We start from the raw sequence: 25,484 nt of genomic DNA, 5'->3' as shown, positions 1-25,484 counted from the left end.
ACAAGAATGATAAACTATGGTATTTACCTTTTTGGAGAGATTTGATCTGGATATGATCTCTATTTAGGTCTGAAACTTTGACTCACTCCAATGTCCAGTAAAGAGTACAAAACCTTCTGAAAAGTTCAAGTATTTCCATGAGGTAGCCTTAGCAAGCCAGTCTATGGAGATACACAATGACCTGCATTGCGAGGAAATAACTTCTCTCCAACGCATCGACATTTCCTCTCTCCTCTTTTCTTTCATTAACGGCTGCACGCGCACAACGCACAGCTCAGTAACGCAAAAATGCAGTCCAGGAAGGTCCAAACTCTGCGCACACACACATCTAATTTTACCTCTTGATGCAGACCAGGCTTGTCACGGTGACAATGGCAGGAAGAGGGTAGTGAGGAAGGATGGGGAGGGGGGAATGTACTGGGCTTCCTTGAGTGTCTACACAGGGAGCACTCAGAAACAGCTGTGAGACGAGTGGGAGAACCGGCATCCTTGGGGAGATGCGGTATTGTTCCCCCTCTCCCATCCCCCCCACTATTAGTGAGGGATTAAATCCAAGAAAGCTGCTGGGACTGGATGTGTGTCTGTCTTCGGCGCTGTGCTCAAACACACATACCACAGGAGGTTGGTGGTACCTTAATTGGGGAGGACAGGCTTGTGGTAATGGCTGGAGACAAATAAGTGGAATGGTATCAAATACATGGTTTCCATGCGTTTTATGCCATTCCATTTGCTCCATTCCAGACGTTATTAGGAGCTGTCCTCCCCTCAGCAGCCTCCTGTGATACATACACAAGGGTGCACTCCAACAAACTCCCACCCACATCCATGGGGAAGCGCAATATTTCAAACATGCACACAATCAGCCACGGTAAGCTTAGCTAATTACACCATCATTAAGACTGACAGTTAAAAGCAGATGCTACATAGTCTGTGTATGAGAACATGAGAGGATTTGAATGATGACTGAAGATCCCTTACTCATGGAAGCAGTGTCATTGTCGGGTTGGTGGTTGCATTGTACTATATTTACATCCTACTGGTCCTTCACCCTTCTGAAACTTCCCACACAGAGGGGTATAGGTCAGAGTTCTGAGTGGAGTGCTTAGACCAACAGTGGGTGTTCATGATTGACACCCACTGAGAGTAATTCACTAACGCTGGAACTGGCAGGCCTACGAGCCTTATATCCCCCACAGCCTTATCTACTGCTGGGTAACTAGAGGTGACCTTTTCCCACAGCCACTCAAGGATACCCATGATTAAAGCAGTGACATTTTGTGGAGAACCCTGGGTGTACAAGTTGATGAAAAAGGAATTGGAACAGGACAGCCAAAGCCATAATGGAGCTAGTAAAAGAGCCAGTTCCTGTGGGTTTGTTTACCTGCCCTGATAGACAGCAGATATGAGGACATATAGGGTGTGGACTCTGTCTAGACCGGTTGGTTATTGGAAGAGATGTGGTTCTGACAGGGAGTTCAGTCTAGTATAAGAGTTGTTTGGATGGGCTCAGGACAGACATATTAGAAGCGATAACCCAGCCCAGAGACAACCCAAGGGTGGACCATGATTATTGGAAAATGAATAATCCCAGTGTGTCCCAGAGTGAAACCAAACAGTGATTGCTCAATCAGAGCATGCCTAGTAGTGATTGGCCTCACCTGTCTGTCAGTGCCTGAAGCGACACAAAGCGTCTGCAGTGGTGTACATTATAAATTCATTACACCCTTTAGAGCGTATCAGCAGAGATAACTTGGCTGGATCCGACGAGGACTTCCTATCAATTGATATTGCAGATGGTATCTCAAACTCATTGTCCCTCATCTCAACTGCTCTCTGGCCATGTTAAAGAGATTCTCTGGTACTTTTGTATACTCTTTAGCCAGTAGTTCTGAAAGTAGTGTTCACGAGTCAAAAGTGGTCCCTGAAAAGTGAGTAATGTGTCACATGTGCAGATATGTGCACCACATCATTGCTCTCTCTCGCTCTGCTGTGTGTGCATCTTGCTAGCGAGGGGCCGAAGGTCATTGGCACAAACTCAAATCTCTAGGGGGCTGGCCCACGTGAGGAAAAATGTCGGGGAAATGGCGCAGCACAGCTTCCAGAAAAGTTGTTTTCAAACTAGAGATTTCGTAGCTAATTGAGGTAAAACAGCAATTCTGCTCAAATATTATACATGCATGAACTACACATTGACACATCCTGCCCAAAGAGGGAGCTTTAGAAAATACCTGCTAGTCACCAAAGTTCCGGAGCATCTCTTTAAAGTGAGCATGACGCCATGCTGTTCGGGAGTTTATTTGAGGCTTATTTGCACGCACATGTTGTTTACTGCTCGTTAGTTCCATTATCCATTGTGGAAACTTTCATTTCAAAGTCAAGGAATTACAAGATGTTGTCCAGTGTGTATCATGCGGTTTAGCTAGCTATGGGCAAACACGCCAATTACTTTAGGTGAAGTCCTTTGAAGTGAACTGTCTTAACTAACCATTTGGGGGTCTGAGACATAATGCACCCTTCAAACCCTTTCCTTTCATGCCTCCCAACCAGGTTCCTATCTGAGAATTCTCCTATGCTATAATGGGATTCAGGCTTTAATGGTGATGTTATCGTCGCCATGACTGTCGAGTAATTACGCCAAAGCTCTTTGAGAGCCTGCTAATTGCGTTCACCCATGGTGTAAGCGGACCTGATGGATCCTTCATCAAAGAGACAGGCTAAAGTCCTCGCATCTGTAGTCTAGCCTATTCGCGGTAAACAACTTTCCACTAGGTGTTCACCAACCCCCTGTTCTCAACAGAGCGGTGTTATTATTATTAAGGGTCATTAGCACAGATTACTGTCAAACCCAAAGCATCAATCAACTGCCTCACACAGATGCTTATCTGGGAAATAATGAAGTAATCAACGCAACAACTCAGCACGCTAATTACCAAACACCAACCTGCTCTCCCGGGACAAGCCGTTTCTGCTGGCGCCGCGCTCAGAGAGTGCGTGTTTTTGGAGTGGTTTCAAGGCGAAAAACGACCAACAGATGTTTAATTTACCAGAAGACGGAGAGCTGTCCCGCTGAGCACACACTGGTTGAATCAACGTTGTTTCCACGCCATTTCAATTAAATTACATTAAACCGACGTGGAACAGACATTGAATTGACATCTAAGCCCAGTGGGGTGGTTGGCCTGTGCCATCAGTCATGGCTGAATAAATGAATATGTAAACAGTGAAGGAGGTAGCTAGCATAACAGCATGGTTAGTGTAGTGGACGGGGGGGATCTGCGGCTCAGGAACAACATGAGCGATCTCACACACACAGTCAGCACTGTTTATTAACATGGAACGGTCCAGAGCTATGCTGGAGGCGAAGCTTGGTTGAAGACGTGGAGCACTTTGTGTAAAGTGTATTATTGCCCATATTTAGCTTATGATGAAGTGACAACATTCATGAAGTGACAACCACTTTGGTGGTTAAATGTCAAATGCTTGGCACAGGGAAGAGTTTGCGGCTGCAGCACACACACACACACACACACACACACACACACACACACACACACACACACACACACACACACACACACACACACACACACACACACACACACACACACACACACACACACACACACACACACACACACACACACACACACACACACACACACACACACACACACACGTAAGTCTCAAGCTCTTTTTTTCTTTATTACTCTCATTCGAGGTGTTGTGCTGCGTACAATGAGGTGGGGTGATCAGCAGGAACTATTATTAGCAAAAGAGTGAAAAATGGAGTGAGTGGGGTAGGGGATGTTGGAGGAATGGAGCCAAGCCTCCTCAATATTATTTTAAGAGTTGCTGTGGTGACAGTTTCCCTAGGTGATGACTGCAGCACTGCGGACAACAGAGCAGTGTGTGTGTTTGCGTGTGTAAAAGATGGAAAGAGAAGAAGTGGGAGATAATACCTAATAGCATTAGTTTAAAAGTAGCATCACCACCTCCCATCACACACACGCAACTGCATGCTGACAGAAGTATACTGTACACACTCAGCCTATACCTCACAAGCACACATACAGTGCCTTCGGAAAGTATTCAGACCCCTTGACTTTTCCCACTGTTAGGTTACAGACTTATTCTAAAATTGATGAGGGGGAAAAAAAACAAAACAATCTACACACAATACCCCATAATAACAAAGCAAAAACAGGTTTAGACATTCTGCAATTTTTTTCTATATCACATAAGTATCCAGACCCTTAAATTAGTACTTTGTTGAAGCACCTTTGGCAGCAAGTCTTCTTTGATATGACGTTACAAGCTTGGCAAACCTGTATTTGGGGAGTTTTTCCCATTATTCACTGCAGATCCTCTCAAGCTCTGTCGGTTGGATGGGGAGCGTTGCTGCACAGCTATTTTAAGGTCTCTCAGGAGATGTTCGATCGGGTTCAAGTCCGGCTTCTGGCTGGGCCACTCAAGGACAGTCAGAGACTTGTCCCGAAACCACTCCTGCGTTGTCTTGGCTGTGAGCTTAGTGTTGTTGTCCTATTGGAAGGCGAACCTTCGGCCCAGTCTGAGGTCCTGAGCGCTCTGGAGCAGGTTTTCATCTAGGATCTCTCTGTACTTTGCTCCGTTCATCTTTGCCTCGATCCTGACTAGTCTTCCAATCCCTGCCGCTGAAATACATGCCCATAGCATGATGCTGCCACCACCATGATTCACCATAGGAATGGTGCAAGGTTTGCTCCAGACGCTTGCCAAAAAGATTTCAATCTTGGTTTCATCAGACCAGATCTGAGAGTCTTTAGGTCTTTTAGTCTAACTCCACTCCAAGTGGGCCGTCATATGCCTTTTGCTGAGCAGTGGCTTCCATCTTGCCACTCCACCATAAATGCCTGATTGGTGGAGTGCTGCGGAGATTGTTGTCCTTCTGGAAGGTTCTCCCATCTCCACAGAGGAACTCTCGAGCTCTTTCAGAGTGACCATCGGGTTCTTGGTCACCTCCCCGACCAAGGCCCTTCTCCCTCGATTGCTCAGTTTGGCTGGGCGGCCAGCTCTAGGAAGAGTCTTGGTGGTTCTAAACTTCTTCCACTTAAGAATGATGGAGGCTACTGTGTTCTTTGGGACCTTCAATGCTGCAGAAATATTTTGGTACCCTTCCCCAGACCTGTGCCTCGACACATTCCTGTCTCAGAGCTCTACGGACAATTCCTTCGACATCATGGCTATGTTTTTGTGCACTGTGTACTGTGGGACCATATATAGACAGGTGTTTGCTGTTACAAATCATGTTCAATCAACTGAATTTACCACAGGTGGAGTCCAAACAATTTGTATAAACATCTCAAGGATGATCAATGGAAACAGGATGCACCTGAGCTCAATTTCAAGTCACATAGCAAAGGGTCTGAATACTTTTTTTGGTAATACAATTGGCAAACATGTCTAAAAATCTGTTTTCGCTTTGTCATTATGGGGTATTGTGTGTAGATTGCTCAGATTAGATTTATTTAATCAATTTTAGAATAAGGCTGTAACGTAACAAAATGTGGAAAAAGTCAAGGGGCCTGAATACTTTCCGAATGCCATGTTCTCAGAATATAATATCTTAAATATTCTAGACACGTTTCATGAGAACGTTGTAAGAACATTTCTGTGCATCAGCTGTCAGTACGTCGCCCGAGGGCCCCCCCGCTAGAGATGTTCACAGGTCCAAAAAATTTCCAAAATGGACCTGGGGCCCAGACGTGATATGCAATCTTTAAATATAGGAGACCTGTTCCGAACAGACCTCAGGATAACTAGACCAATCCTGTATAGACCTGGTCAGATCCACACCTAGTTTGGTGAGGGAAGCAGCAGAAAAGTTAAGCTACTTTATTAACCCGAGCTGATACAGCACGAGAGGGAGAAAGATGCCACTCTAGCAAGCGGAGAGGGGCTGTACTGTGAGCTAGTGACACAGGGAGCAGGAATGATGGAGGGAGAGACCGCAAACTTCCAAGCCGACTCACACCATCGTAGACTAATAGCTAGGTTATTTATCATCAAATATGAATACGTAGTGCCTATCTTAACTACATCAAACCGGGAAAAGCCTAGTTAAGCTAACATTTGCTAGATAGGCTAATTGAGGCTGCAGTGCATGAACTTTCTCATCTTACAGTTACAAATAGCAACAACTCCATTCAGAATATGAAGTAGCAGCCTACCTGATGGTCGTTGTAGCCTATCCTTCTCCTTTAATTTTGAACTCCGTAATTTTAATTCCGTCTTCCATTGATTAGATACAGTATCTCTTAACTTAATGACTGTAGCCTATTGCCACTTTGATGATTTATGATTGGCCAACAAGCTACACACACCATTCTTGTGAAACGCAAGAGCAGCAGCATAAATTACAACATCTCTCTCTCTCTCTCTCTCTCTCTCTCTCTCTCTCTCTCTCTCTCTCTCTCTCTCTCTCTCTCTCTCTCTCTCTCTCTCTCTCTCTCTCTCTCTCTCTCTCTCTCTCTCTCTCTCTCTCTCTCTCTCTCTCTCTCTCTCTCTCTCTCTCTCTCTCTCTCTCTCTCTCTCTCTCTCTCTCTCTCTCTCTCTCTCTCTCTCTCTCTCTCTCTCTCTCTCTCTCTCTCTCTCTCTCTCTCTCTCTCTCTCTCTCTCTCTCTCTCTCTCTCTCTACTGAAGCAGTCAGGCTCATACAGTATATTGGCCCTTCCGGACAAGTCAGTTAAAATAACAATACCCCAGACCAGATCCGAGCCAGACCCGTGACATTATTTAGAATACTGTATCCGAACCCACTCGGGTCCCCAATCGGGTCTTGGGTATTCGTGTACAGGTGGATCAATGAAGATCTATAGTTTAGACATACACATGGCAATTGTCATTATCTCAAAGCGTATGTCCTCTCAAAACCAGTCTCATGGACTAATGCCCTCTTTCACAAGGCCTCTGTAAAGACATACAGCATGAGGCAACCAAAAATTACACATACCAGAGACCATCTTATTAGATCTGACCAAGACCAGTGACATTATCTAGAATTCTGGATCTGGACCCACTCTTGGGTAATCGGGTACAGATGGGACAAGACTAACTACCAATTGGATATTACGAAATTGGGGAGAAAAAGGGTTAAAAAGTACCCCAAAACAACACACACACACACAGTGTTTTCAACTTACATATTTGATGCACTTATGACATACATGAATACATTATGCATGTTCATTTATACAGTAATTATTATTCAACATGTCCTCACCTAGGATTTTTACTCACACCCTCTTAGCTCACGGCAGCTACGCCACCATGTCTGTGTCAGTTTATCAGTTAATTTGACTATTGATTTGATTTATCTATGTCAATAATTTAAGGCAGGGTTTCCCAAACTCGGTCCTCGGGACCCCAAGGGGTGTACATTTTGGTTTTTATTAGAGGTCAACCGATTATGATTGTTCTTTTATTTATTTTTAGCCCTTTTTCTCCCCGATTTCGTGGTATCCAATTGCTAGTAGCTATTATCTTGTCTAATCGCTACAACTCCCGTACGGGCTCGGGAGAGACGAAGGTTGAAAGTCATGCGTCCTCCGATACACAACCCAATCTAGCCGCACTGCTTCTTAACACAGCGCGCATCCAACCCGGAAGCCAGTCGCACCAATGTGTCAGAGGAAACACCGTGCACCTAGCAACCTTGGTTAGCGTGCACTGCGCCCGGCCCGCCCCAGGAGTCGCTGGTGCGCGATATCCCTACCGGCCAAACCCTCCCTAACCCAGACGACGCTAGGCCAATTGTGCGTCGCCCCACAGACCCAGAGCCTGGGCGCGAACCCAGAGTCTCTAGTGGCACGATTATGATTTTTCAACGCCGATACCGATAATTGGAGGACCAAAAAAAGCCGATACTGATTAAATCGGATGATTTTTATATATATACAGTGGGGCAAAAAAGTATTTAGTCAGCCACCAATTGTGCACGTTCTCCCACTTAAAAAGACGAGGCCTGTAATTTTCATCATAGTTACACTTCAACTATGACAGATAAAATGAGAAAAGAAATCCAGAAAATCACATTTTTTATGAATTTATTTGCAAATTATGGTGGAAAATAAGTATTTGGTCACCTACAAACAAGCAAGACTTCTGGCTCTCACAGACCTGTTCTTTAAGAGGCTCCTCTGTCCTCCATTCGTTACCTATATTAATGGCACCTGTTTGAACTTGTTATCAGTATAAAAGACACCTGTCCACAACCTCAAACAGTCACACTCCAAACTCCACTATGGCCAAAACCAAAGAGCTGTCAAAGGACACCAGAAACCAAATTGTAGACCTGCACCAGGCTGGGAAGACTGAATCTGCAATAGGTAAGCAGCTTGGTTTGAAGAAATCAACTGTGGGAGCAATTATTAGGATATGGAAGACATACAAGACCACTGATAATCTCCCTCGATCTGGGGCTCCACGCAAGATCTCACCCCGTGAGGTCAAAATGATCACATTTACATTTACATTTAAGTCATTTAGCAGACGCTCTTATCCAGAGCGACTTACAAATTGGTGCATTCACCTTATGACATCCAGTGGAACAACCACTTTACAATAGTGCATCTAAATATTTTAAGGGGGGTGAGAAGGATTACTTTATCCTATCCTAGGTATTCCTTAAAGAGGTGGGGTTTCAGGTGTCTCCGGAAGGTGGTGATTGACTCCGCTGTCCTGGCGTCGTGAGGGAGTTTGTTCCACCATTGGGGAGCCAGAGCAGCGAACAGTTTTGACTGAGCTGAGCGGGAACTGTACTTCCTCAGTGGTAGGGAGGCAAGCAGGCCAGAGGTGGATGAACGCAGTGCCCTTATTTGGGTGTAGGGCCTGATCAGAGCCTGGAGGTACTGAGGTGCCGTTCCCCTCACAGCTCCGTAGGCAAGCACCATGGTCTTGTAGCGGATGCGAGCTTCAACTGGAAGCCAGTGGAGAGAGCGGAGGAGCGGGGTGACGTGAGAGAACTTGATCACAAGAACGGTGAGCAAAAATCCCAGAACCACATGGGGGGACTTAGTGAATGACCTGCAGAGAGCTGGGACCAAAGTAACAAAGCTTACCATCAGTAACACACTACGCTGCCAGGGACTCAAATCCTGCAGTGCCAGATGTGTCCCCCTGCTTAAGCCAGTACATGTCCAGGCCCATCTGAAATTTGCTAGAGCGCATTTGGATGATCCAGAAGAAGATTGGGAGAATGTCATATGGTCAGATGAAACCAAAATAGAACCTTTTGGTAAAAACTAAAAACTCGTCGTGTTTGGAGGACAAAGAATGCTGAGTTGCATCCAAAGAACACCATACCTACTGTGAAGCATGGGGGTGGAAACAACATGCTTTGGGGCTGTTTTTCTGCAAAGGGACCAGGACGACTGATCCGTGTAAAGGAAAGAATGAATGAGGCCATGTATCGTGAGATTTTGAGTGAAAACCTCCTTCCATCAGCAAGGGCATTGAAGATGAAATGTGGCTGGGTCTTTCAGCATGACAATGATCCCAAACACACCGCCCAGGCAACGAAGGAGTGGCTTCATAAGAAGCATTTCAAGGTCCTGGAGTGGCCTAACCAGTTTCCAGATCTCAACCCCATAGAAGATCTTTGGAGGGAGTTGAAAGTCTGTGTTGCCCAGCAACAAACAGCCCCAAAACATCACTGCTCTAGAGGAGATCTGCATGGAGGAATCGGCCAAAATACCAGCAACACTGTGTGAAAACCTTGTGAAGACTTTGTCATTGCCAAAAAAGGGTATATAACAAAGTATTGAGATAAGTATTTGGTCAATAACAAAAGTTTATTTTCCACCATAATTTGCAAGTAAATTCATTAAAAATCCTACAATTAATTTATTTCTCCCGTCTTTTTAAGTGGGCGAACTTGCACAATTGGTGGCTGACTAAATACTTTTTTGCCCCACTGTGTGTGTGTGTGTGTGTATATATATATATTTGTAATAATGACAGAACAATACTGAATGAACAATGAACACTTATTTTAACTTAATATAATACAGAATTTAAATCACACACAGGAATACGAGCCTTTGGTCATTAATATGGTCAAATCTGGAAACTATCATTTCGAAAACAAAATGTTTATTCTTTCAGTGAAATACGGAACCTTCCGTATTTTATCGAACGGGTGGCATCCCCAAGTCTAAATATTGCTGATACATTGCACAACCTTCAATGTTATGTCATAATTATGTAAAATTTTGGCAAATTATTTACGGTCGTTGTTAGGAAGAAATGGTCTTCTGAATGCAAGAGAAGTGACACAATTTTAGGCACCGCATTGATTATATACAACACAGGACAAGCTAGTTAAACTAGTAATATCAATCAATCATCTGTAGTTAACTAGTGATTATGTTAAGATTGTTTTTTTCTAAAAACATTTTTATGCTAGTTAGCAACTTACCATAGCTCCTTGCTGCCTGCACTCGCGTAACAGGTGTTCAGCCTGCCACGCAGTCTCCTCATGGATTGCAATATAATCGGCGTCCAAAAATGTCACATTGTTATGAAAACTTCAAATCGTCACTAATTAATCAGCCATTCCGATTAATGGGTCGCCCTCTATTTTTATCCTAGCACTACACAGCTGATTCATATAATCAACTAATCATCAAGCTTTGATCATTTGAATCAGCTGTGTAGTGTTAGGGCAAAAAACAAAACGTGCACCCCTTTGGGTCCCGAGGACCAAGTATGTGTAACACTGATTTATGGGCTTTTTGTATAATTCTCTAATGTTGGTGGGGCATCATCATACTACTCTGATGAATACAGCTTGGCTGTCGAAACGTTGGACATTACATTTCTGCATCTGAGCTCCTATAGTGTGCGGCTCTCCTTTATTTTCAGGTGGGGCATATTAACCTGTTTTAACGATACTCTTGAATCACTTTGATCAATACAATATTTTCTTCAGTGTACTTTTAACACAGAGGTAAGATTTACTTCAAAGTGCATTCACCCTATTGCACATAGTCCTATCAAATGGTTTCAGATGTACACAATTGCCTAGGGAAGTGGGGTTAGGGTTTCTTCTGGACAGGGCCTAACTATACTCACCCAATAAGCTCATGCCCTAGAGATATCCCTTATTTGGACAACGGTTAGGGTGTTTGTCATTGGTGCTGGCTTTGAGACCTGCTAGGGGAGTCACCCTATTCGCTTTCTTATAGGTAAACAATGACAGCATTTGGTCTTTATCTTGAACAACCTGGATCAATATTACATGACCCAACACCAGTGCCTTTTGAAGTGACCAAAACTATTTTTGTACATGTTAACGCCATCGTTTCCTATGAGTGAAATCTGGACATCAGAAAAGCGATCACTAACCATGAATTGGATGAAGAATTCTACTTCAACGACTCAGTTCACCCGGGACCAGCTCCTAATCCCAGACACTCGGTAGAGTAAAAGATGGTGACATATAGGCCGACGTGGGGGCAACCTGATAAAACTACAGTGATGAGTAAATAAACCACCTCTACCCTCTGTTCTATTTGCGAATGTACAAGAACAAACTGGACGAGCTCCGTTCGGACTATCCAATCAACAGGACTTGAAGAACTGTAATACCCTATGCTTCACGGAGTTGTGGCTGAACGAGGACATGGTTAATCAAATCTAGCTGGTTTTTCTACGCATCGACAGGACATAACGGCTGTGTCTCGTGAACTCAAGGGCGGGGGTGTGTGTCTCTTTGTAAACAACAGCCGTTGCGCAAAGTCTTGAGGTTCTGCTCGCCTGAGTTCGAATACCTCAGGATAAGCTGTAGATGACACTATTTACCAAGAGAGTTTACCTATATTTTCCATAGCTGTCTATTTACCACCACAAACTGATGCTGGCACTAAGACCGCAATCATAAAGCCAACAAGAAAATGCTCCTAGTGGCCAGTGATTGTGATGCAGGAAAAGTTCAATCTGTTTTACCTAATTTCTACCAGCATGTCACATGTGCAACTAGAGGGGGAAAAAACTCTAAGTCACCTTTACTCCATACACAGAGATGCATACAAAGCTCTCCCTCGCCATCCATTTGGCCTGACCATTTGGCCTGACCATAACTCTATCCTCCTGATTCCTGCTTACAAGCAAAAACTCTAACAGGAAATACTAGTGACATGCTCAATTCGGAAATGGTCTGATGAAGCGGATGCTAAACTACAGGACTGTTTCGCTAGCAGCACTGGCTTCATTAATAAGTGCATCGACAACGTTGTCCCCACAGTGACCGTACGCACATATCCCAACCAGAAGTCATGGATTACAGGCAACATCCGCATTGAGCTAAAGGCTAGAGCTACTGCTTTCAAGGAACGGGACACTAACCTGGACCCATATAAGAAACCCTGCTACGCCCTCCAATGAATCATCAAACAGGTAAAGCGAAAATACAGGACTAAGACCGAATCCGACTACAACTGCTTGGACGCTCGTCAGATGTAACAGGTCTTGCTTGCAAACTATCAGGATTACAAAGGGGAAACCCAGGTGATTTTCACAAAACTGATACTTTACAAAAAATGTGAAAAATAAATAAATCCACCATAATTCCTCTTAGATCACTAAGATTACAATCACTATTTATCTATTTAATAATTATTATGTTTATCAGATATTAGACATTTTACCACAATTTCCAACAACAACAAATATCCTCATAAATGCAAGAATTTGTCAGTCACAAAAAGTTTAGAAATCAATTTCAAAATTTTATTTTAACATTGCTCCCCTAATGAAAAAAAGGTATGAGTTAAACAACTCTGAAAACAAATGTTTAAAGGTAAATTATAAAAACATATTTAGTAATTTCTCATTACAGCAACACAACCTTTCCTGAATCTTGTTTTTTTTTGTCAAAATTACGTGTATATATACAGTACCAGTCAAAAGTTTGGACACCTACTCATTCAAGGGATTTCTTTATTTTACTATTTTCTACATTGTAGAATAATAGTGAAGACATGAAAACCATCAAACACAAAAAAACATGAAACACAGAAAGTTTTTATTGAAACAAATCAAAACATATTTTAGATTTTGCAAAGTAGCCACCCTTTACCTTGACAGTTTTGCACACTCTTGGCATTCTCTCAACCAACTTCACAAGGAATTATTTTCCAACAGGAGCTCCCACATATGCTGAGCACTTGTTAGCTGCTTTTCCTTCACTCTGCGGTTCGACTCATCCCAAACCATCTCAATTGGGTTGAGGTCAGGTGATTGTGGAGGCCAGGTCATCTGATGCAGCACTCATCAGTCTCCTTCTTGGTCAAATACCCCTTACACAGCTGGGAGGTGTGTTGGGTCATTGTCCTGTTGAAAAATAAATGATAATCCCACTAAGCGCAAACCAGATGGGATGGTTTATCACTGCAGAATGCTGTGGTAGCCATGCTGGTTAAGCGTGCCTTGAATTCTAAATACCCCCCCACACCATCATGTCTTCTTCCATGCTTCATGGTGGGAACCACACATGCGGATATCATCCGCTCACCTACTCTGGGTCTCACAAAGACAAGGCGGTTGAGACTCAGACCAAAGGACAGATTTCCACCGGTCTAATGTCCAATGCTTGTGTTTATTGGCCCAAGCAAGTCTTTTCTTTTTATTAGTGTCCTTTAGTAGTGGTTTCTTTGCAGCAAATCAACCATGAAGGCCTGATTCATGCAGTCTCCTCTGAACAGTTGATGTTGAGCTGTGTCTGTTACTTGAACTCCGTGAAGCATTTATTTGGGCTGCAATCTGAGGTGCAGTTAACTCTAATTTACCCTCTGCAGCAGAGGTAACGCTGGGTCTTCCTTTCCTGTGGCTGTCCTGTCTTTCATCATAGCGCTTGATGGTTTTTGTGACTGCACTTGAAGAAACGGTAATGATAAGCAGATTTGGTGAGGAGAATACAGGTTTCGGTAATGAGTTGCATAGTTCTCCATTGAAAAGCTGTACTGAGCTTTATTAGAGATTTAGTAGCCCAATACATCAAACCGTGTCATTTGTTAATCCCAAATAATTTGCATGATAGGACGTGGATGTGTGTGGTTCTAATGTATTTTAGATGTCTAAATTGAATGGGCTCTAGTGCAGAACCATTAACCAACATTTTGTTTTTGGGGGGGGTTATTAAACTAATTGACCGAAGTCGGTTCAATTACTTGAATTCCATTTAGTTTCGTTTTTTTTGTGAGCCAAACGCTCTGTTTCTCCAGAGGGAAATCTAATAATTCACAAGAGAAATCAACTCAAGAACTATGTCGGATTCTGCTCTAAAGGGAGTTTTCATTAAATCAAATATTCAACCTAGTTCAGCCTAGAAACATGGTAATTAACTACAATGATCATAATTCATTGTGGCAGTTTTTCCAGCTGGGTCACGGGTCAGAGAGGAAGAGGCAAAGCGAGAGGTTTCACTCTTGACAAAATCTGCCCAAAATAATCCCAATGTGTTTCTATTAGCTTGTTTTGAACCTAAACTTGTTGCCTGCCTTCCCACCTTTGGGACAACGAGTCTCATTGTTAGGGTGGACATGAGCATCGCGTCATTATATACAGATCTCTGGACAGATACACTTTTACGCATGCTACGATAGGTTAGATACACACAGATCGCACACAACACAATGACGAGGGACAGAGGCAGTTTGCGAAAGTATGCCTCATCTACTTTGAAGAACTAGTAAATATGATTGTCAGACAGCTTTGCAGTATACTTAGGCAGGCTAGCTAAATAGGATGACTAGATACATTACAGTATGAGGAACAAATATTTAACTGGCTTGCTGACTGCTATTACCTGAGTTTAGTTTAGTTTAGTTTATTTTATTTTTACAGGGACAGTGCACATTAATCAACGTATCAGTAAAAGTGCCGGTTTTAGCCAGCCGGCTAATTTTCAACCGCAGTCCCTGGGCAGGTTATTAAAAACAATTACAATATAGACAATAGCACCATAGAACAAGCAAGACATAGCAACATAGGACAAGCAAGACATAGCATACAGACAGAGCAACATAGAACAAAAAGCAGCAAAACAAAATTCATAAAAGCAACAAAGTGTTTCCACACCTCACAAGCTACAGACAACAGACAACATGGAAAGCGGCAACACACAGCTAGGGACCATGTTCACAAATCTGATTGACCTTTAGCCAGGTCTTCAAGCATTTTGTGAAAGTGTGATATGTGGTGCAGTTGTGTGTGTCTGATGGCAGTGTATTCCAGACATGGGAAGCTCTCACAGAGAATGCAGATTTACTAAAGGTGCTTTTCCTTAGGGGAACTATACAGTCACCTCTCATGGCAGACCTTGTGGATCTGCTGCCATATGTCTGGGTTTTCTGTTTAACAAAAATATTGAGTGGAGGGGGAGCCAGGCCATTAAGGATCTTGAATACAAGACATGCGTCGGTGTATTGCACAAGATTTTCCCAACTCAAGAGCTCATGCTTTCTAAGGATGTGACAATGATGATGGCTATTGGGCTTCCTATCAAGCACTTTGAGAGCCTGTTTGTAGACAGACTGAATAGGTTTTAATGTTGTACAGCAAGCTTGGGCCCAACTAGTCAAGCAGTATGTTAAGTGGGGGAGTATCATAGAATTGAAGTACAGTTTTGCTACCTCTGTAGTCAAACAATTTCGTATAAATCGGAAATTAGCTAGGTTGAATTTGGTTATTTGAATTACCTTTTTCACATGCTTTTTAAAAAGAGAGGTTGGAATCAAGTATGATGCCAAGGTACTTAAAATCAGATACCACCTGGAGCTTCTCCCCTGACACATAGACATCTGGCTCAGTAGCATCTGTTGCCCTCTTTGTGAAGAACATGCAAACAGTTTTTTTCACATTGAGATGCAAACACGAGTCACTGAGCCACTTTGTAACCTGGACCATTACAGTAGGGAGTTCTTGTGCAGCTTGTTGTTTGCTCTTTGCGTGCACATATATCACTGTATCATCTGCATACATTTGAACTTCAGACCCAGTACAGACAGAAGGCAGATCATTAATGTACAGGCTGAACAGGAGGGGCCCCAGTATTGACCCTTGGGGCACGCCCACATCATAGCTGAGTGGGCGACAGCTCATTGCTCACTCTGACACACTGAGTTCTGCCTTCAAGGTATGATTTCATCCATCTCAAGGCATCAGGGGAAAAGTTGAACTTGGACAATTTTGTGATGAGAATCTCATGGTTAACAGTATCAAAAGCCTTCCTTAGGTCCAGAAACACAGCCCCAACAGCACCCCCTTTGTCCATCTTGGACTTCACATTTTCCAGAAGAAAGCAGTTGGCTGTTTCTGTGGAGTGTTTCGCTCTGAAGCCAAACTGCATGGAGTGTAATGTGAAGGGGCTGTTGTTGAGGTGGGCAATCAGTTGTTCTGCTACACACAAAGATGAGTTTACTTTTAAGGAATACAAAATAATAAAGTAATCAAATAAATGATTTCATTAAATTTCCCATTGATCTCTATCCAATGTGGACCTGACAGAGACAATGGAATATTTTCAATGTTTTGAAAATTATTTGTTTTGGCAATCACTATTTGTGTTTGGAATTTCCATTAAAAAGCTCTAAAATCCTTGTAAATGTCATTATTTCATAATGCATTTAATATTTATTTTTTAAGTTGAAACCGTGATCTAAAACCGTGATTATTTCCTTATAATCGAATCCGAACACAAACAGCACTAATCGGATCTTATGGGCAAATGGCATTGTCACGACTTCCGCCGAAGTCGGTCCCTCTCCTTGTACGGGCGGCGTTCGATGTCACCGGCTTTCTAGCCACCGCGATCCATTTTTCATTTTCCATTTGTTCTGTCTTTGTCTTATCACACCTGGCTTCACCTATTCAATTACTTGTTTATTATTTAACCCCCTGTTCTACATGTTGTATTTGTGAGTGATTGTTTTGTTGTACTGTGGTCTGTATTGTGAGGTCGTGTATATTTCGTGTTATGTTTGAAATTTGGGGTATTTTATTACTCATATCTGCTGTCCTGCGCCTGACTCACCTCACCAGCTACACACAGACGCCTTTACAGGCATAACATGATATGCAATAACGACCTGCCTCTCATTGCACTCCACAAGGAGACTGCCTGTTACGTGAATGCAGTAGAAGCCAAGGTATATTGCTAGCTAGCATTAAACTTATCTTATAAAAAACAATCAACCAATCATAATCACTAGTTATAACTACACATGGTTGATGATATTACTAGTTTATCTAGCGTGTCCTGCGTTGCATATAATCGATGCAACGCTGGGGGATGAATTAACAAAAGCACATTTGTGAAAAAAGCACAATCGTTGGACGACTGTACCTAACCATAACCACCAATGCCTTTCTTAAAATCAATAAACAGAAGTACATATTTTTTAAACCTGCATATTTAGCTAAAAGAAATCCAGGTTAGCAGATAATATTAACAAGGTGAAATTGTGTCACTTCTTTTGCATTCATTGCAAGCAGAGTCAGGGTATATGCAACAGTTTGGGCAGCCTGGCTCATTGCGAACTAATTTGCCAGAATTTTATGTAATTATGACATAACATTGAAGATTGTGCAATGTAACAAGAACATTTAGACTTAGGGATGCCACCCGTCAGACAAAATACCAAACGGTTGCTTATTTCACTGAAATAAAATGTTTTGTTTTCGAAATTATTGTTTCTGGATTCGACCATATTAATGGCTCGTATTTCTGTGTGTTAAGTTATAATTAAGTCTATGATTTGATAGAGCAGTCTGACTGAGCGATAGTAGGCAGCAGCAGACTCGTAAGCATTCATTCAAACAGCACTCTCAGGCATTTTGCCAGCAGCTCTTCGCAAGCACAGCGCTGTTTATGACTTCAAGCCTATCAGCCTAATGGCTGGTGTAACCGATGTGAAATGGCTAGCTAGTTAGCGGGGTGCACGCTAATAGCATTTCAAACGTCACTCGCTCTGGGACTTGGAGTAGTTATTCCCCTTGCTTTTGTGGAGCGATGGGTAACGCTGCTTCGAGTGTGGCTGTTGTCGATGTGTTCCTGGTTCGAGCCCAGGTGGGAGCGAGGAGAGGAACGGAAGCTATACTGTTACACTGGCAATACTATAGTGCCTATAAAAACATTCATAAGTCAAAGGTATGTGAAATACAAATGGTATAAAGAGAAATAGTCCTATCCTAAATTAACTACAACCTAAAACCTAAAACCTGCAATGCTAGCTGTGCCACCAGAGAGACTGGGTTCGCGCCCAGGCGATGCACAATTGGCCGGGTTAGGGAGGGTTTGGCTGGTAGGGATATCCTAGACTCACCCAGAAAATATACTTCCTTGTTGATAATGATACATTATCAAGCATTTCACACAAATTATCCAGATACTGACTTGGTGGTCTATAGCAGCTTCCCACAAGAATGGTCTTTAGGTGAGGCAGATTAACCTGTAGCCATATTACTTCAAAAGTATTTAACATTAGATCAGGTTCTGAATATAGACCGCAACACCGCCCCAATTGCATTTCTGTCTTTTCGGTGGATGTTATAACTAGAGGTCGACCGATTAATCGGCCATGCCAATTAATTAGGGCTGATTTCAAGTTTTCATAACAATTGGTAATCGTCCTTTTTGGGTGCCGATTACATGAGTCTCTGGTGAGTCTCTGATCCACCTCGACGCAGACGACACCATTCTGTATACTTCTGGCCCTTCTTTGGACACTGTGTTAACAGGCAATGAGGCAGTGATTGCTGAGATCCTGATTGAAGACAGCGGAGGTGTATTTGGAGGGCCAGTTGGTCAGGATAACGTCTATGAGGGTGCCCTTGTTTACAGATTTAGGGTTGTACCTGGTGGGTTCCTTGATGATTTGTGTGAGATTGAGGGCATCTAGCTTAGATTGCAGGACTGCCAGGGTGTTAAGCATATCCTAGGTCACCTAACAGAACAAACTCTGAAGCTAGATGGGGGGGGGCGATCAATCCACAAATGGTGTCCAGGGCACAGCTGGGAGCTGAGGGGGGTCGGTAGCAGGCGGCAACAGTGAGAGACTTATTTCTGGAGAGATTAATTTTTAAAATTAGAAGTTCGAACTGTTTGGGTATGGACCTGGAAAGTATGACATTACTTTGCAGGCTCTCTCTGCAGTAGACTGCAACTCCTCCCCCTTTGGCAGTTCTATCTTGACGGAAGATGTTATAGTTGGGTATGGAAATCTCAGAATTTTTGGTGGCCTTCCAAAGCCAGGATTCAGACACAGCAAGGACATCAGGGTTGGCAGAGTGTGCTAAAGCAGTGAGTAAAACAAACTTAGGGAGGAGGCTTCTGATGTTGACATGCATGAAACCAAGGCTTTTTCGATCACAGAAGTCAACAAATGAGGGTGCCTGGGGACATGCAGGGCCTGGGTTTACCTCCACATCACCCGCGGAACAGAGGAGGAGTAGGATGAGGGTGCGGCTAAAGGCTATCAAAACTGGTCGCCTAGAGTGTTGGGGACAAAGAATAAAAGGAGCAGATTTCTGGGCGTGGTAGAATATATTCAGGGCATAATGCGCAGACAGGGGTATGGTGGGGTGGGTACAGCGGAGGTAAGCCTAGGCACTGGCCGATGATAAGAGAGGTTGTATCTCTGGACATGCTGGTTGTAATGGGTGAGGTCACTGCATGTGTGGGAGGTGGGACAAAGGAGGTATCAGAGGTATGAAGAGTGGAACTAGGGGCTCCATTGTAAACTAAAACAATGATAACTAACCTGAACAACAGTATACAAGGCATATTGACATTTGAGAGAGACACAGCGAGGCATAAAGTAATCGCAGGTGTTGATTGGGAGAGCTAGCTAAAACAACGGGTGAGACAACAACAGCTAATCAGCTAACACAACAACAGCAGGTAAAATGGCGATGACGAGGCAGAGAGGGTTGGATTAATTACACACAGAGCCTGAGTTCGCGGCTGGGGCCGACAGATAATTTGCAAATAAATTCATTAAAAATCAATGTGATTTTCTGGATTTTTTCCTTCTCATTTTGTCTGTCATAGTTGAAGTGTACCTATGCTGAAAACGACAGGCCTCTCATCTTTCTAAGTGGGAGAACTTGCACAATTGGTGGCTGACTAAATAATTTTTTGCCCCACTGTATATACAAAAAATATGAAAAATACAAAAGTACACAAGAGGACAAAAACACGTGTTCACTGCTACGGCATCTTGGTACAATGTACTGAGCCATACACACTACCCTCTGTAGCGCCTTGCATTCGGATGCCAAGCAGTTGCCATACCAAGCGGTGAGGATCTGATGGCCCATGCCAAATCTTTTCAGCCTCCTGAGGGGGAAGTGGTGTTGTCGTGCCCTCTTGATGACTGTGAGGGTGTGTGTGGACCATCTTAATTCCTTAGTCATGTGGACACTGAGGAAGCTCTCTACCCGCTCCACTACAGCCCCGTCAATGGGAATGGGGTCATGCTCGGTCCTCTGTTTCCTGTAGTCAATGATCAGCTCCTTTGTCTTACTGACGTTAAAGGGGAGGTTGTTGCCCACTCAGGAAAACCCTTCAAACTGTAACTAGTGCCTGCAACCTGGATCAGGTTGTCAGTCAACCTACCAGGTTAGTTACAAACAGCACAGGAGTTAAATCATCAACATGTATTGATCACATTTTTTACTAATGCTGCAGATATTTGCGTTAAAGCAGTATCCAAATCCATAGGATGTAGTGATCACAATATAAATAGCCATATCTACGAAAACCAAAGTTCCAAAGGCTGGGCCTAATAGTGTATAAGAGGTTATACAAGAAGTTTTGTAGTGATTCATATGTTGATGATGTAAAGAATATTTGCTGGTCTGTGGTGTGTAATAAGGAGCAACCAGATGCTGCACTTGACACATTTTATGAAACTACTTATTCCAGTTACTAATAAGCACACCCATTAAGAAAATGACTGTAAAAACTGTTGAAACCCCTTGGATTGATGAGGAATTGAAAAATTGTATGGTTGAGAGTGATGAGGCAAAAGGTATGGCAATTAAGTCTGGCAGCCCAACTGATTGTCAAACGTACTACAAATTAAGAAATCATGTGACTAAACTAAATAAACTATGAAACAAAGGTAAATTATATAAAGAATGATAGTAAAAAGCTTTGGGGGCACCTTAAATTACATTTTTGGAAAAAAAGCCAACTCGGCTCCTTCATTTATTGAATCAGATGGTTCATTCATCACAAAGCATACTGATATTGCAAACTACTTTAATGACTTGTTCATTGGCAAGATAAACAGACTTAGGGATGACATGCCAGCAACAAACGCTGACACTACACATCCAAGTATATCGGACCAAATTATGAAAAGACAAGAATTTTACTTTTGAATTCCGTAAAGTCAGTGTGGAAGAGGTGAAAAATATTGTTGTCTATCAACAATGACAAGCCACCAGGGTCTGTCAATCTAGATGGAAAATTACTGAGGATAATAGAAGATGATATTGACACTCCTATTTGCCACATCTTTAATTTAAGCCTACAAGAGAGCGTGTGCCCTCAGGCCTGGAGGGAAGCTAAAGTCATTCCGCTACCCGAGAATAGTAAAGCCCCCTTTACTGGCTCAAATAGCCGATCAATCAGCCTGTTACCAACCCTTAGTAAACTTCTGGCGAAAATTGTGTTTGACCAGATACAATGCAACAGAATTTCAGCATGCTTATAGAGAACGACACTCAACAAGCACAGCACTTGATGATACAATTATTGTGGGGGCTGTCTTGTTAGACTTCAGTGCAGCTTTTGACATTGTTGATCATAGTCTGCTGCTGGAAAAACTTGTGTTATGGCTTTACACCCCCTGCTATAATGTGGATAAAGAGTTACTTGTCTAACAGAACACAGAGGGTGTTCTTTAATGGAAACCTATCAAATAGAATCCAGTTAGAATCAGGAATTCCCCAGGGTAGCTGTTTAGGCCCCTTGCTTTTTTCAAACGACATGCCACTGACTGAGTACAGCCAGAGTTTCTATGTATGCGGATGACTCACTATACATGTCAGCTACTACAGCGACTGAAATTACTTCAACACTCAACAAAAAGTTAGTTTCAGAGTGAGTGGCAAGGAATAAGTTAGCCCTAAATATTTCTAAAACTAAAACCATTGTATTTGGAAAAAAAACACTCATTAAACGCTAAACCTCAACTAAATCATGTAATAAATAACATGGGAATTGAGCAAGTTGAGATGACTAAACTGCTTGCAGTAACACTAAATTGTGAACTGTCATGGTCAAAACATAATGATGCAGTAGTAGCTAAGATGGAGAGAAGTCTGTCTATAATAAAGCGATACTCTGCCTTCTTAACAACACTATCAACAAGGTATGTCCTACAGGCCCTAGTTTTGTCACACCTTGACTACTGTTCAGTCGTGTGGTCAGGTGCCACAAAAAAGGACTTTGCAATTGGCACAGAACAGGGCAGCATGGCTGGCCCTTGGATGTACACAGAGTGCTAATATTAATAATATGCATGTCAATCTCTCCTAGCTGAAAGTGGAGGAGAGATTGACTTCATCACTACTTTTATTTATGAGAGGTACATGTTGAATGTACAGAGCTGTCTGTCTAAACTACTGCAACACAGCTCGGACACCCATGAATAACCAACAAAACATGCCACAAGAGGTCTTTTCACAGTCCCCAAGTCCAGAACAGACTATGGGAGGCACACAGTACACTGTACTACATACAGCCATGACTACATCAAGTAACTGATGCAGCAGTAAAATTAGATTTTAAAAAACTGATAAAAAATAACTTATGGAACAGCGGGGACTGTGAAACAACACAAACATTGGAACAGACACATGCATACACACACACACAACATACGCACTATACATACACGTGGATTTAGTACTGTAGATATGTGGTAGTGGTGGAGTAGAGACCTGAGGGCACACAATGTGTTGTGAAATCTGTGAATGTATTATAATGTTTTAAAATTGTATAAACTACCTTAATTTTGCTGGACCCCATAATAAATACAAATACCCACCCACACACCCACACACACGCTTTCACACTCACCACATATGCTTCTGCTACTCTATTATCTATCCTGTTGCCAAGTCACTTTACCCCTACCTATATGTACAGTACATAGCTATTTCAATTACCTTGTACCCCTGCACAGACTCAGTACTGATACTCCCTATATATAGCCATGTTATTTGAAATTGTTATTCACTGTGTATTTATTCCTCGTGTTACTATTTCTATTTTTGACATCTTATCTTTAACTGTGCATTGTTGGAAAGGGACCTGTAAGTAAGAATTTCACTGTTAGTCTACACCTGTTGTCTATGAAACGTGACAAATACAATTTATTTTGAGTTCAGATGGGTGACAATCTATGCTAGATTCGAAAGAGACTGCCATCATGCGTGTTAATTTGTTTACTTGGTCCCATGGATGTGAATGGTCTCCATGCCTCTAATTCTTAGTGTTTCCTATGTTTCACTAACCAGTCTCTGAGCTAAACATACATCATGTCAATAGACCCCAAGGAAGCTGTCAGCTACAGATGTCAATGCCCCTTATTGACCCCGCCCCTCCCCCACCATTGTACACACAGCAGTGGATGATTGTCCCCAGAACAAAGAGAGTGGGGAGGGGAGGTATGTGGAGAATTGAAGACCAACATTCCAATCACAATGCTAAGGGTGTCCAGCAGGTTCATTTAGGCCTGCTACACACTTACTCAACCTGGTCTCAGAGCATTTCGTGTTATTCTGTATGTACAACACTATCTCAATGTAGCTGAGGAAACAAAGCTTCCAGTTGAAAAGACTGTCTTCAGTGTGAGGGAGAAGGTGATGGTCGCACTTTTTAATAGAGTGACCCTAATTATACCCTCTGTTCCTGCGGGTCTCAAGAGAGAAAAAATATATACTTTAAGGGACGCAAAACTTCACTGTCTCTGGTTGGTTTCAATGGTTTCCCCGTCCCATCTTTGGTCCGTGTGTCAGTTTCACATACACAATAGTTCTCATCAATAACACATTCTATAACCAGTCAACTACAACAATGGATGTATTGTGACATGGAAAATAGCGGTCATGTGGTATAAAACAGTCTGTTTGATGAAGTGTTGTTAGCGGTTAATGTTTCAGGGTTCAGTAAACATGACCGAGGTTGTTATTCTCCGGTCTCTCACATCAGTGAACTGTAATCAATAGCTGAGGAATGAGTTATTAATTGATTAGAGTTGCCCTATTGATGACATTATTAATAAAAGAGGGAGACTCATGTGAACCTTCAAGGCTCGCAGACAATCGCGCACGGAAATAAACTGTACCGTGGTAGTAAGACTGACAAACGCCAGAGTAGCTCCATCTAAACGCTAGGTTAGTGACCCAGTGATGCATAGGCAATTTTAAATCGGTATTGACTCACGAAAGCACTAAACTTCCTACAATATAGAGCCTAGGTGCTGTGCCACACAAATTAGTTTGCTTACCTATTACACAAGGTGCGTCGGTACTTCCGTGTACTCCCCGTATTCCAGTCAACTGAATCCCAAAAAGCCGCTGTCTCACCACTCCAGTCACACAAGCCGCAAGCACATATTGCCAGTTCCGAACCAGAATGTCACATGAACTCCATGTTCAATCCGACTGTGCTCAACACTGCTGCCCCGGGGAGCCATACAGTTTGTTCAAGCGAAACACAATTGGAGGACGGCGGGGGCGCATCTCCTCAAATCCTGGGACCACTGACAATGGTAGATGGATAACCACACGGTGGAGGCAACAGGCTTGGCTAGCAGTGCGAGCATCATATGTGATTGAGCTACCGCGCGGTCCACAAGATATTCACGAGAGGCGGGCAGAGACTCAGTGCCACCCAAGCACGAGAGGACATGGGTTTCCGTGGCGCGAGTATGAGGACATATTATTGCAACAGCAGGCACATTTTTGTTGTTGTCCTTACTCAGATTAGGGGCTGTTTCATTGTATTCATAGCATTCATTGTTGCTCTAAGAAAATAGCCTGCCTGGAGGCCAGTGACAGGGGAGCACTAACCATCTTAAAAAGGGCATATTGACAAATGAAACAAGACCCTCTAACATCTGGCACTTCAATCCCCCGCCAGACATTAAAAAGTGTTGTTTTTTTGTAGCCCTTTTTTCTCCCCAATTTCGTGGTATCCAATTGTTTGTTACAGTTCTGTACCATCGCTGCAACTCCCGTACGGACTGGGGAGAGGCGAAAGTCGAGAGCCGTGCGTCCTCCGACACATAAGTCGCTAGCCGCTTAACCCGGAAGCCAGCCGCACCAATGTGTCGGAGGAAACACCGTACACCTGGCCACCGTGCATGCACTAGAGCACGTTGGGACAAGGACATCTTGGCCTGCCAAACCCTCTCCTAACCAGCACGACG

General features: G+C 43.0%; 1 protein-coding gene across 3 annotated transcripts in view; it reads right to left on the bottom strand.

Annotated features, from left to right (window-relative positions):
- Positions 1-25,141, bottom strand: part of LOC123991052 (transmembrane protein 108-like) — a 99,303-nt gene extending 74,162 nt beyond the window's left edge. Inside the window, exon 1 of one of the 3 annotated variants that reach the window (XM_046292195.1) lies at positions 24,561-25,141. The gene's annotated coding sequence lies outside the window, so the exon portion shown is untranslated. Of the gene's footprint in view, positions 1-27; positions 330-24,560 lie in introns of those variants that run through there. The other 2 variants (XM_046292199.1, XM_046292196.1) reach the window with 2 other exon arrangements.
- Between the last annotated feature and the right edge of the window lie 343 nt (positions 25,142-25,484).

Source organism: Oncorhynchus gorbuscha, linkage group LG12 (assembly GCF_021184085.1).
Source record: "Oncorhynchus gorbuscha isolate QuinsamMale2020 ecotype Even-year linkage group LG12, OgorEven_v1.0, whole genome shotgun sequence".
In the NCBI taxonomy this organism is placed as follows: domain Eukaryota; kingdom Metazoa; phylum Chordata; class Actinopteri; order Salmoniformes; family Salmonidae; genus Oncorhynchus; species Oncorhynchus gorbuscha.
The sequence above is the reverse complement of the archived record's forward strand: the minus strand, read 5'-3'. Positions and strand labels throughout refer to the sequence as shown.